We start from the raw sequence: 12,996 nt of genomic DNA, 5'->3' as shown, positions 1-12,996 counted from the left end.
AGCAAACTAAGTTCACTGTACGATGAAAAACAGCCTCCACAGAGCAAAAAGAACATTCACTGAGACTAAAGTACAAAAATACCTCAGAAAATGCTAATAAAAGCATTATTTAACATGTGAAGAGACGTTTACACAGAAGTCTGAAAGGTACAGAAGCAGAAAAGAGATCTAACTTTGGTGCAAAACTTTACTAAGATGCTAAAAACGTATGATATAACCTTGTGCCGTATTGAGATAACAGCGCTGGGGTCATGGAGTGATCAGTTGTGTGGGTTGATTGTGTGTGTGTGTGTGTGTGTGTGTGTTTAGAGAGTGTTTTGGTAAGCCATACTGTCTTATCGCACATGCATTAATAGGGTTCGTCACGGCTCTACGTGCTCAGAAAGCAAACAAACGCTTGGCTCGTACACACACCGACCTTCATCATCGTATCTGATACTGAGAGGTGTGTTCTCTGGGCACTGCACTTGTTGAAGTTGTGGCAGTGTTGTGGGATATCCCGGTCAACTTAATAAAGCCTGACACACACACACACACACACCCAGCCCTGTCCTGATGTACCTGTGTTCAGAAATGACGTGTGGCTGGGGTGACACTGACTACTCATGTCCTAACATGACCTTTTTGAAAACCGAATCTAATCACTTAGATCAGATGAATTTTGGGGGATTTGATCACATCAGTAACACTAACCAGCAATAATGATGGCTGACTCTTCACAGAACACAAAATGAAGGAAAAAGGAGATACACACACAGACGGAATCTGGAAATGGCATTGAGAAACAAATAAAAGCTGCAAGCGTGTGTTTGCACAGAGAAACGTCGTGCAACAGCGGTTTCAGAGCATTAAACTGGTCCGCCCCCGATTCTCTCCGCTATAAAAAGAAGGTGTTAATGACAGCGAGAGGCAGATGGTGTCCTCCTCAGGCACGGCTCCTCCGTATGGCAGAGCTCAAAATGATGCCCGTTAGGGTGGCATCAGTGGAGGAGACCATCGCAGTAATGAAACACAGACACACACTGACCTTAAACCATTAGTGACCACAGGAAGATGAGAGACTAGCGTTCCATCAATGAAACAGAAATGCTGTCGTCTCATGTGTTGCTCAACTAATATGGACTTTGCCAATGATGATGTGTCAATGATTACAATCGATAACTATATAAAGTGCAGGTATATATATATATATATATATATATATATATATATATATATATATATATATATATATATACAGTAGTGGCCAAAAGTGATGTCCGGCCTATAGGAAAATTGACATCTTGACCCTTTATTAAAATATTATAAAAAAATGTGTTTAAGATTTAAAGATTAAGATGTAGTTGTTCTTGGAGTTGTCTATCTAACTATATATATATATATATACACACATATACATACATACACATACATACAAATAAAATAAAATAAAATAAAATAAAATAAAATAAAATAAAATAAAATAAAATAAAATAAAATAAAATAAAATAAAATAAAATAAAATAAAATAAAATAAAATAAAACCTTCCAGAATTTGATGTACAAATAAAAATAAATAAATAAATAAATAAATAAATAAATAAATAAACAAATAAATAAATAAAATAACAAAATAAAATAGACAGAAAAAAATTGTAAAAAAAAAAAAAAAAAAAGAAGCCAAATTTGTGGTCAGTTCATATTGAATCCATAAATAATAATTTAATAATAGGCAGAGGCTGATGTGATGCCAAATGACCGTATGTTCTGGACCTGATGATCCATGATCTGACACACATGACGCACCATCACTGGACTGGTGCCATTTTCTCTTAAGGCTCCTCTTCAAAAACCCTTCAGACCCGACAAATGTGTGTACGTTAAAGACAGACGCGCAATTCTTCAAACTGCCTTTACAAATGGCATGTCAATGAGTGACGCACCTCTGTGTCTGACCTCACTGAGTGTGTGACCCGTCCTGATCAATCATCTGACAGTGACATCACTCGATTCGTCATCTCACACATTTCCTGTTCTAGACACAGTGGCATCATGTGTATTTTAAATGCACATGTACATATTAGTTACAGGTCAAGCCTAAATAGCTGCATGTCGGACCTTAATTAAAAAAACAATGCAAATACTGCTCATGAAAAATAATGCAAATACTGCTCATGAATATGCAAATCGTTCGGGAAGGGAAAGCCAGAGAAATAAAGGAAGTCCTTGTATGGACTCAGACCAAACACATTAGGAGTCATTAACAGTGTTCTTACGTTGAATCCGTACGGATCTATCCGGCATCGCCATCTGGGATGACAGTCAGAACACAAACACACAGACGCGCCAGCAGCCTGTAGATCTGTGTGACAGAACCGAGATCTCTCTTACCGCTCCACGCACAACGCTTTTGCAAGAAATTAAATCTAAATGCATTGTGCTACATACTGAATAAAGTTGTATATTTTATATTTTACTGGGTGAATCTCACAAAAACATGTCTGGGCCATATTTCAAAATTACATGAAATTATATTTGTTACAAAAAAATGCCTATTTTTGTCAAAATTCTAAAAATCTCAATGCAAAATGTATTTATATATATAAAATACTGGCAGAAAAACTGCATTGCAATACATAAAATGTAAATACTTTTTACAATCACAATCATATTTCAATCATTCAAATGATTGAATTTCTACAAAAAAGCCTCTTTTTGTCCAAATGCATCTGGCCTGATCATTTATCTTCACACATGTTAATTTTATATTTTCTGTTTTCATTTAAATGTAATTCATTTTAATTATTTTATTATATATATACACAGTACTGTGCAAAAGTCCTAGGCATGTTAAAATCCAGAAGAACTGCGGGAACGTCTCCGAGACGCTTGAAGAAACCTTCCTGCAAAGCAACAGGACTGGGAAAAGTACAGGCACTCGTGTTAAAATGCTGTAAAGTGAGAATGCTTTCAAAAATAAAATCATAAATTGAATTTATTTATGATTTAACTTCTATTAACGAATTCATATCAATATATGGTGTAACGACCCTTTGCGTTTAAAACAGCTTTTGTCCAGGTACACTTGCGCATAGTTTTTCAGGAAGGTTTCTTCAAGCGTCTCGGAGACGTTCCCGCAGTTCTTCTGGATTTAGTCTGTCTCAGTTTCTTCTGTTTCTTCATGTAATCACAGACGGACTTGATGATGGTGAGATCAGATCATACCGGCTGTTGTCAGACTCCTTGTGCAGACACAAATCTCACTGGATTATTACAATTAATGGCAAAAAGAATGTTTGGAAATGTAAACTGATATTTCCTACTGACACACTACAGCAAAAGATAGAAATAACTGACTTAAAACCATTTTTTGGGGGAGGGGGGGGGGGGGGGGGGGTTGGGGGGGATATTAACATGCCTAAGACTTTTGCACAGTACTGTATATATATAAATAAGATGCCCATTTTGTCAAATTTAAAAAAATCCTAATACCACTAAAATAGGCTTTATATTATCCATTAGGATAGGATAGGATAGGATAGGATAGGATAGGATAGGATAGGATTATCCATTGATAAAGCTCTTGGTAGACTTTGGATCCGACACAAGAAATTCTTCCTGTTAATCGGTGAAGCGGGCTTTTCCAATGCTGATAATCTCAAAATGGCCAATAAATCAGTCCGTGCCACTGATAAAAGGATCATTCTGCTCTCGAGTGTTTCTCTCTAAAGCCACTTTACTTCTAGTTTCTGCAGAAGCAGGTCAGTGAACTGCACACTGTCGTTCGCCAGCTCTCCTCCATTTCTTTTAGTTTTCACACGTTTCAGAAAGAAGACGGCGGTGGCCCGGGTGAGACTCGCTGCGTGTTCAGATGTAAAGATCTCGCAGACGTCTGCTCGAGAATTCTGCCGGAAAGGACGAACACACATTTGCTGCGTGTCGCTCTCTTTGAGTCTCTCGTCGCTCACACCCACACAAGAGGAAGGTAAAGTATTTAAGAAGCTTCATGAAAGTTTCAGTCTAAGTCTGCTATAGCGAGCGCGCTCTTATAAAACATTTTGACAGAGAACAGAACTGAGTTGTTCTTCTTTCTTCAGCAGCCATTAGGAGATGATGACGTCAGCCCTGTTACAAGAGCTGACTTCAAAGACAACACTTGAAGATGACACTGGTGCACTAGAGGCCCAAAAGAACTGTGTAAGGGTGCTTTCACATCTGTAGTTCGGTTCATTTGGTCTGGACCAAGGGCGAAAAATTATACTTTGTGGCATTTTTCAGGCGTTTTGGTTCCTTTTCACACCACACTGATCGCTCTGGTCCGAATCAGTTGATGAGTTGATGAAACAAACCAAAATGCAGTCACGTGACAACATCCACATCACTCGTTGGCCAGATGTATTTTGAACGTGTTTCCATAACTGCACTTAGATTAATTAACGTGCAGGAAAATTCCAACAGAAATGAAAGCTTTAGCATAAGTTCTGCCAGGAAGACTCAATCAGCGCGTCATGTATTACCTCACTTCTATCCAATCATGTGTTAACACTCGCAGTATAAAAGATTGGTACTTACATTTGTCTGAGTTCGCAGATGCTGACGCTGCCAATTACCTCCATCCTCCCCACCACCACCAGGATGGTCCCTTCCCCTTCATCCTCCCCACCACCACCAAGATGGTCCTTTCCCCTTCATCCTCCCCACCACCACCAGGATGGTCCCTTCCCCTCCATCCTCCCCACCACCACCAAGATGGTCCTTTCCCCTTCATCCTCCCCACCACCACCAGGATGGTCCCTTCCCCTCCATCCTCCCCACCACCACCAAGATGGTCCCTTCCCCTCCATCCTCCCCACCACCACCAGGATGGTCCCTTCCTTTACCTCCAGGGGGTCGGCTGCGCCCCTGCCTTCGTCTTCAGGCAGGATATGCAGCTTTCGCTACCCTCGCATTGCGCGCTAAGGACGGGGCCTACGCCAAAGAACTTTATAAATTTATGCTTGCTGGGCTGTTAATAAATGTACGCTTGTTATATCAATTTATCTCCCGAGTCTTTCAGGTAGAACTCTCAGAAGTAAACGAAGAAGGAAAATCCAACAGACAACACAACACTTTTTACAATGGAGAGACGACTGCGAGTGCTGATTGTATCCCTGGTCATAGTTTATTATACAGTTTGTCTACACCATTTTAGACAAACAATAACATTGGAGAATGAAGCAAGGATGTTTCATTAGACTAATTCAAAACAATAACTTGTGTGTATTTTGGATTGATTCCTTAAAAGAACCGCTCATAAGAATCATTTGTTTATGAATCAGTCTACACAGGTTGAGCTGTATGCTTATTTATTTTTTGGGGCTTTTTGTATTTTTGTCTTCTCTCTTTACACTCAATTCAAACTTACAATTCTAAAATATAAATATAAGTCTCTTATGCTCACATAGGCTACATTTATTTCATCAAAAATTATTTTGTGAAATATTTCCGTTTTACTAATAATATTTTTCACCAAATCATCATATTAAAATGATTTCTGAAGGATCATGTGATACTGAAAACTGGAGTAATGATGCTGAAAATTCAGCTTTGATCACAGGAATAAATTAAATTTGAAAATATATTCAAATAGAAAAAAACGTTCTGTATTTTTGATGGTGACCTTCCAGAATTTGGTGAGCATTAGAGACTTCGGTCAAAAGCATTAAAAAAAGCTTAATTATTCCAAACTTTTTTAGAGTTGTGAGTTTACACTCTGAATTGAACAAAATAACTAATAATACAAAATAAAATAAACAAATTCAGAGCTCAACTTGTATAGACTGATTCAAATAGACTCATGAGTTATTGTTTTGAATCACTCTAATGAATTACTAGTGAATGAGCTGCTAGTGAATGAACAACACTAGTGTAAATGTTCAAAATAAAAACTCTAGATTCAGCAACTGTTAGAAACCCTGACCTATGTAAAAGTATGTTTACAGTGTCAGCATCATATTTAAATATGCATGAATAAGTGAGTATGTTTAATTGTCTTTATTCTCATGCATATGCATGAACTGCCTCACATCAGGGAATATTCAGCAGCATCTCGTCGGTTCTTTAAGAAACAGCGAGACCGAGTCATTTCCTCACAGCCAGCGGGACAGATCGTGCACTCACCGACCCGGGACGTCACACACGTTTAGCTCAGGACCGCACATCCGGCTCAGACGCCCACAAAAGACTCTTGTCTGAGATAAGATCCTGTCAGAGAAGACATCACACATCTGACTGCCTGGATTTAGTAAAAGGTCACTCACAATACCTAAAATTCACCCTGACCTTTCCAAATCCCCAAATAAGAGGCTAGAACAAGCATCAAGTCTCATGCTGGGAACACAAACATGACTTTTATTCTGTCGTCTTTCTATTTTAATATAAATCATTATTATTTTCTTGCATCAGATTATAGAATTAAAGGCATCACTTTAGATTCCATTAGTAACCTTAGTTTGTGTTAATTTCAGCATTTAATATTACCAAATTTAAAAGATCACACTTTATTTTAGGCTCCAATTCCCACTAATTATTAACTAATAATAAGTATTATTAACTAATTATTAACTTCGACTTTTGCCTCAATAAATGCTTATTAATAGTTAGTAAGTAGTTGTTACGTTTAGGTATTGGGTGGATTAAGGGATGTAGAATATGGTCTTGCAAAATAAGGCATTAATATGTGCTTTATAAGTACTAATAAAGCTAATAAACAAGTGGTTAATAGTGAGAATTGGTCCCGAAACTAAAGTGTTACCATTTAAAAGTTGTAAAATATTAACTAATGGGACGTTATTATTAACTAGATGTGCATACCATGCAACAGTAGAAATTTGGCTTGGGTATTGATATGGATTTTATGATTTGATCCTTTGTGCAATTCAATATTGATAAGAAATTTTTCAGGTACTCCCCCCCCCTCCCTTTCTAGAAAAACCTTTCTAAACTAATGCTGTAAAATATGCAGGTAACCTTCTCACATGACCAATAATATAATACTAAAAGTTCAAACCCAAACGAACCCAAGCTATGTATTTTCAGATATAATATTTAACACTCTGAGTGTATATACACATACAAATGGTGTAAATTGCACAGACTGTGGCTGGTATTCAGCATTCATCTCTCAGGCTTTCACCGTTCTCAGGGATTGTATCCAGATAGGATCTAAAATGGCACTTAGATTTCCCGTGACTGTGAAAAAAGAAAACGCTTGCAGAAACTCTCGAGCTACGATTAGACACACTTCCATTGGCTGGCCAAAGATTTGGCTGCTTTCACCAGCACTAAAATAATGCAATATCTTTCTTCTAGTCTAGACCACTCAACAAATACACTGAGCAGTTTAAATTAGACTTAAGTAGACAGGACACACTGCAGTAAGAGTAGAAGAAGGTAGATGCAACGTATACAGTGAAGTAGACAGTGTTTTGGGAACTATTTATCAGAACTTTCCCACTATATATGAACTACAGGAAGGCTATATTAAAAAACAAAAATGTGAAATATTTGTCATAATGTCAGTTTCATAAATTAAAAGTTGTAAAAATTAAAGAATGATTTAAACAACATTAGCAAGAGAGCAGTTTGTTTTTAAAACGAATCTTTGCATAAATGATTCAATGATTCACCAATAGAGACAATAGCTTTGTTCCTGAACGAATCAGCATGTTTGAACAAATCGTTGGTGAATGATTAAAAATTCCCTCAAAAAGTGCCCGAATGAATCAGTGTGTTTGAACAAAACGGTTGAATAAATGATTCAATGACTCATTCATAAAAACATTGGATGCGTCCAAAATAATATACACTCTTGAGTAGGTACTTATTTTTAATAAGTAATTACTTAATGGCCACTAAATAGTACGTTCTATATAGTATGAGTGTGTGTAGTATGAATGTAATCCGCACGCACTACATTCGCCATGTATCATGTGACATATGGCGCCAGTTGCGTCGCTTTACTGACATGAAGTATATCCTCTCCCATGGGCTCATGGGATATGTATGCATCCATGATGTGCGCACTTCAGAATCTCGCTGGAATTATAGATCATCCGGGTACTTTTTGCCTTTCTTTTATGAGTACTGTGCATTCGGACATACTTCTTTTGTCACATACTGCTGTTCTCCTAGTATATAGTAGGGAAGTATATAATTTCAGATTCAGTCTGTCATCGGCATGTTTGAACAAATGAATTGTGAATGATTCAAGATTCACTCATAAAGACAGCCACTTGCTTCGCTCCCGAATGATTTTGAACAAATGGGTTGAAAGAATGATTCAACGACTCACTCAAAGTGAACTTGGAACTGCAACTGCTCTTACTATTAGAAAGATATGGTAAAATAAGTAAAAGTATGCGGTTCAGAATTGAGCAAGTAGCTTCGGAATGAACCAGAGTGTTTGAACGAATCATTTATCAATGTTGCAATGATTCATTCAGAAAGACGCCACCTACTGGCGTATCGACTTGTCGCCACCTACTGGCGTATCGACAACGGTTACATAAAGTTTCACAAACGTATTAAATGTAAAAAGATGTATTAAACGGTTCAGCTGTATTGGGAGTTCAAACACTGTATGTTTCTGCATTTTGTTGCGTCCAGCATGTATTTGTGAGGAGTTTTGATACTGACTGGAACATTTTTCAAAACTATGCAGAGAAGAATCCTGAGCCGAAATGGAGGTTTAATGACACTTTAAAAATTTCCACACATGGGACACCAAATACTGTCCATAAATCTGTTCTTCATCATGACCTGTATGTCCTCAGGTGTGACAGGGACTGGACATGGACGGGAGGTCGCTGTGTAATTTGCAGGTGGAATAATAAATCGAAAACGCTGCCAAAACTAACGAATCCAGCATATCAGAGAGGCTGAACAAAGCTAATTAAAGTAATTTACCCAGAAGGCTGAGCAGGATGGAGAACAAACATCTTTATAACAGCTCAAACTTCCACACAATGTAATTACACTTTGACTTGTGGAGAGGAAGAACGGCGCCGTAACGTCCCTCGTGAATCAGTAGGTCAGTTAGTTTCATGTGCTTCATGTGAAAGGAGACGCTTCAGCTCAATCAGCAGAGAATAACACGTAGTCAATTCTTTCTCTTTCTTTTGTCATTGCTGCTAATTTACAATCAATAAAACTTCCATTGATTTCTGTGGAGTGTCATTAACGTGATGCATAAGAGATCATTCACTGTTACTGTCATACACACTGCAACAATGACAACAAAAAGCTCTTCACTGGGTCAGAGGACACCAGTGTAATACTATAATTGGCTTTGTTTGATTTGATTTATTACCTGATAAAATCAAGCTTGACTTAAGCTCTAGATTTCACTGTCTTCATGTCTTTGACCCTTGCCATAATCTCCTGGGATCCACTGTTCAATTTCATCCTCTGTAAGACAATAATATACAAGTTAGACACTTATCTTCTGTAATACCGATCATAAAGGTTTATGCATCATGTATGTCTAGTGTAAACGGATTTCTTAATCAAAATGTTGAAAATCACTAAACAGCCGTTAAATACACTGCTAATTCATATACAATCAAAAGTTTGGGGTTGGTATTATTTTTAATTTAATATTAAAGTATCTTCTGCTCATCAAGGCTGTGTTTATTTGATCAAAACTAAAAACAGTATTATTAGAATTTAAAAAATAAAAAATAAAATTATCAATAGAAATCAATAGAAATTTCAAAATAACAGCATTTATTTTAAATAGAAACATCATAAATGTCTTTACTGTCACTTTTTATCTATTTATTGCATCCTTGCTGAATAGAAGTATAAATATCTTTCAAAAACACAAAATCTTACTGAGCCCAAAATTCTTAATCTAGTCTGTAGTGTATTGCAATTTATACAAAATAAATATATTTTTTAATATTTTATGTTTCTAATGCAGTAAACACTAAAGGACAACTAAAACTGTTCATATTTTGCTGGGTCTCAGGAGGATATGGATGGACGGCCAGGGCGATTTGTCATAAACCGGGACGGCACCTCCCTAAACTAATGGACCTGGAGGAGAATCACATCTAAAAGCACAATAAAACACACTTCAGTGTACTCCCAAACACCAGCAAGAGCTGGACTCACAGCACAGAAAGATATTCACCATTAAACCAACATTCACCTAGTAAGTGTTTACCAGGGTCTGAAATTAACAGAGGTTTGGGGCAAAATGGCACCAAAAGTAACAAAACTGTTTAAATTTTTAGGGGGGAAATGAATAAACACGGCTAAATTATGATTTGAAAGCTTCTCCACTTACAACTCTGAGTGCGAGTAAATCTTCTGAAGAAGGATTGCTGGAGGCAAAGCCACACGCTCGAGCTCACGGGCGTATCTGTGCCTGACTCACCCTGTGTGTAAAGCGGCTTATTTTAAAACAGCACATCAAACCAGCAGCTCACAGCGAGACCGACCCGCTGATGCTGACGCCACACACTGAGAAAACATCCCGTCTGACAGCATGCGCCGCATTAGGGTGAACCACATTCCTTTAATATGAAACTCCACAACATACAATATGACACAGATGCAAATATTATTATTATTATCAGGAATGCCAAAGTTCAGTTTGTGAAAAATACTGTTGAAAAGTGGACAGAGCACCAAAACACACTTGTAGCCTTGTAAGACAGACAGACAGACAGACAGACAGCAGACAGACGAAAGACAGACAGAAAGACAGACAGACTAACCTGCAGCAGACAGACGACAGACAGACAGACAGACCCGCAGCAGTCAGCAGACAGACAGACCCGCAGCAGTCAGCAGACAGACAGACAGACAGACAGACAGACAGACAGACAGACAGACTAACCTGCAGCAGTCAGCAGACAGACAGACAGACAGACAGACCTGCAGCAGTCAGCAGACAGACAGACAGACAGACAGACAGACAGACTAACCTGCAGCAGTCAGCAGACAGACAGACAGACAGACCCGCAGCAGACAGACAGACAGACAGACAGACGACAGACAGACCTGCAGCAGACAGACAGACAGACAGACGACAGACAGACAGACCCGCAGCAGTCAGCAGACAGACAGACAGACAGACGACAGACGACAGACAGACAGACAGACAGACAGACGACAGACAGACCTGCAGCAGTCAGCAGACAGACAGACAGACAGACAGACAGACAGACAGACAGACAGACAGACGACAGACAGACCCGCAGCAGTCAGCAGACAGACAGACAGACAGACAGACAGACCTGCAGCAGTCAGCAGACAGACAGACGACAGACAGACCCGCAGCAGTCAGCAGACAGACAGACAGACCCGCAGCAGTCAGCAGGCAGACAGACAGACAGACAGACAGACAGACCTGCAGCAGACAGACAGACAGACAGACCTGCAGCAGACAGACAGACAGACAGACCTGCAGCAGACAGACAGACAGACAGACAGACAGACAGACGACAGACAGACCCGCAGCAGTCAGCAGACAGACAGACAGACAGACAGACAGACAGACAGACAGACAGACGACAGACTAACCTGCAGCAGTCAGCAGTCAGCAGACAGACACAGACAGACAGACAGACAGACAGACCCGCAGCAGTCAGCAGACAGACAGACAGACAGACAGACAGACCTGCAGCAGTCAGCAGACAGACAGACAGACACAGACAGACAGACAGACAGACAGACAGACAGACCCGCAGCAGTCAGCAGACAGACAGACAGACAGACACAGACAGACAGACAGACAGACAGACAGACCCGCAGCAGTCAGCAGACAGACAGACAGACACAGACAGACAGACAGACAGACAGACAGACAGACCCGCAGCAGTCAGCAGACAGACAGACAGACAGACAGACCCACAGCAGTCAGCAGACAGACAGACAGACCTGCAGCAGACAGACTGATAATGTGGCCACTGTTTGTTGCTCTAGACGGAGCTGGTCCGAGATCAACAGAAGGATCAGGGAGTGCTGGCTAAAGGCCCGATCACACTAAGAACGATAACTATAAACACCACAGCTAACAGGGAATGTCAACTTTCTTCTAATAATGTTCTCAAAACGCTAGCGCAAAAACATTATTTATACATCATTCATGGAATGTTTATTCTAAAACATTTTAGTTGGACCTTTTTTGGGACGTAGTTGCACTTTTTAAATGTAACTCTTTTTAGAATGTTCAGAGAAAGAAACATTTCAATGTTTGCAAAATTTAAAATTTAAAATGGAATGTTCCCATAACGTTCGTATAACCAAGAAAAAACTGGACGTTTTGAATGTTCCTAACTTACATTAGCAGTATAAGTACAGCATCCTGTATAAGTATGTGTTCGGATGTTGGGATCAGATTGCTCCGTTCTGACCGCTGGAGCCAGATAATGACCTCTACACTCTCCTCTCACTTTACACTCGTCTGCGATCGCAGATTAAGCATTCAAAGGTCATCCATCAATACACCATATGCATCTTCCCCAACTTCACTTCAAATTGTGATGAAATTGGGTTTAAAAGACAATTATTAACATTAACTACGATTATTATTGTGTCAGCACTAAAATACATAACTAAACTCTGCATGTATTGTTCGGGACTCTTTTAAAGGAGACATAATTGTGTTTAGCTGCAGGGCGAATGTGAAAAATGTGTCCAATTCATCCCAGATCAACTAAGCACATTTCCATTCCCACATCAGTCTTTTGTGAGCGGACTGATCCCCTGTTTAATTACGTCTGAGGGAAGAGTTAACAGCGGACAGAAATCATGTGAGATTTAATAACACAGCCACACTAATCCTCTCAGCTGGATTCTGTCGGGTTTCCGTCACCGGTTACCTGATGTCTACACTAATGGAGTAACGCCTCTTATTTTTCACACCAGTCATGCTGTGATATTGCACATTCATTCACATGAAATCACCTCAACATCATCTCGCTGGCCATAACTGCTGCTGCTCACCGCCACACTGGAACAATTTCA

General features: G+C 39.3%; 1 protein-coding gene across 1 annotated transcript in view; it reads right to left on the bottom strand.

Moving 5' to 3' along the window:
- Window positions 1-2,273: 2,273 nt before the first annotated feature.
- kcnc2 (potassium voltage-gated channel, Shaw-related subfamily, member 2) overlaps window positions 2,274-12,996 on the bottom strand; it is a 69,718-nt gene continuing 58,995 nt past the window's right edge. Inside the window, exon 5 of the mRNA XM_082168421.1 lies at window positions 2,274-2,341. The gene's annotated coding sequence lies outside the window, so the exon portion shown is untranslated. The remainder of the gene's footprint in view (window positions 2,342-12,996) is intronic.

Source organism: Leuciscus leuciscus, assembly GCF_965113295.1.
Source record: "Leuciscus leuciscus genome assembly, chromosome: 4".
NCBI classification, from domain to species: Eukaryota; Metazoa; Chordata; class Actinopteri; order Cypriniformes; family Leuciscidae; genus Leuciscus; species Leuciscus leuciscus.
The sequence above is the reverse complement of the archived record's forward strand: the minus strand, read 5'-3'. Positions and strand labels throughout refer to the sequence as shown.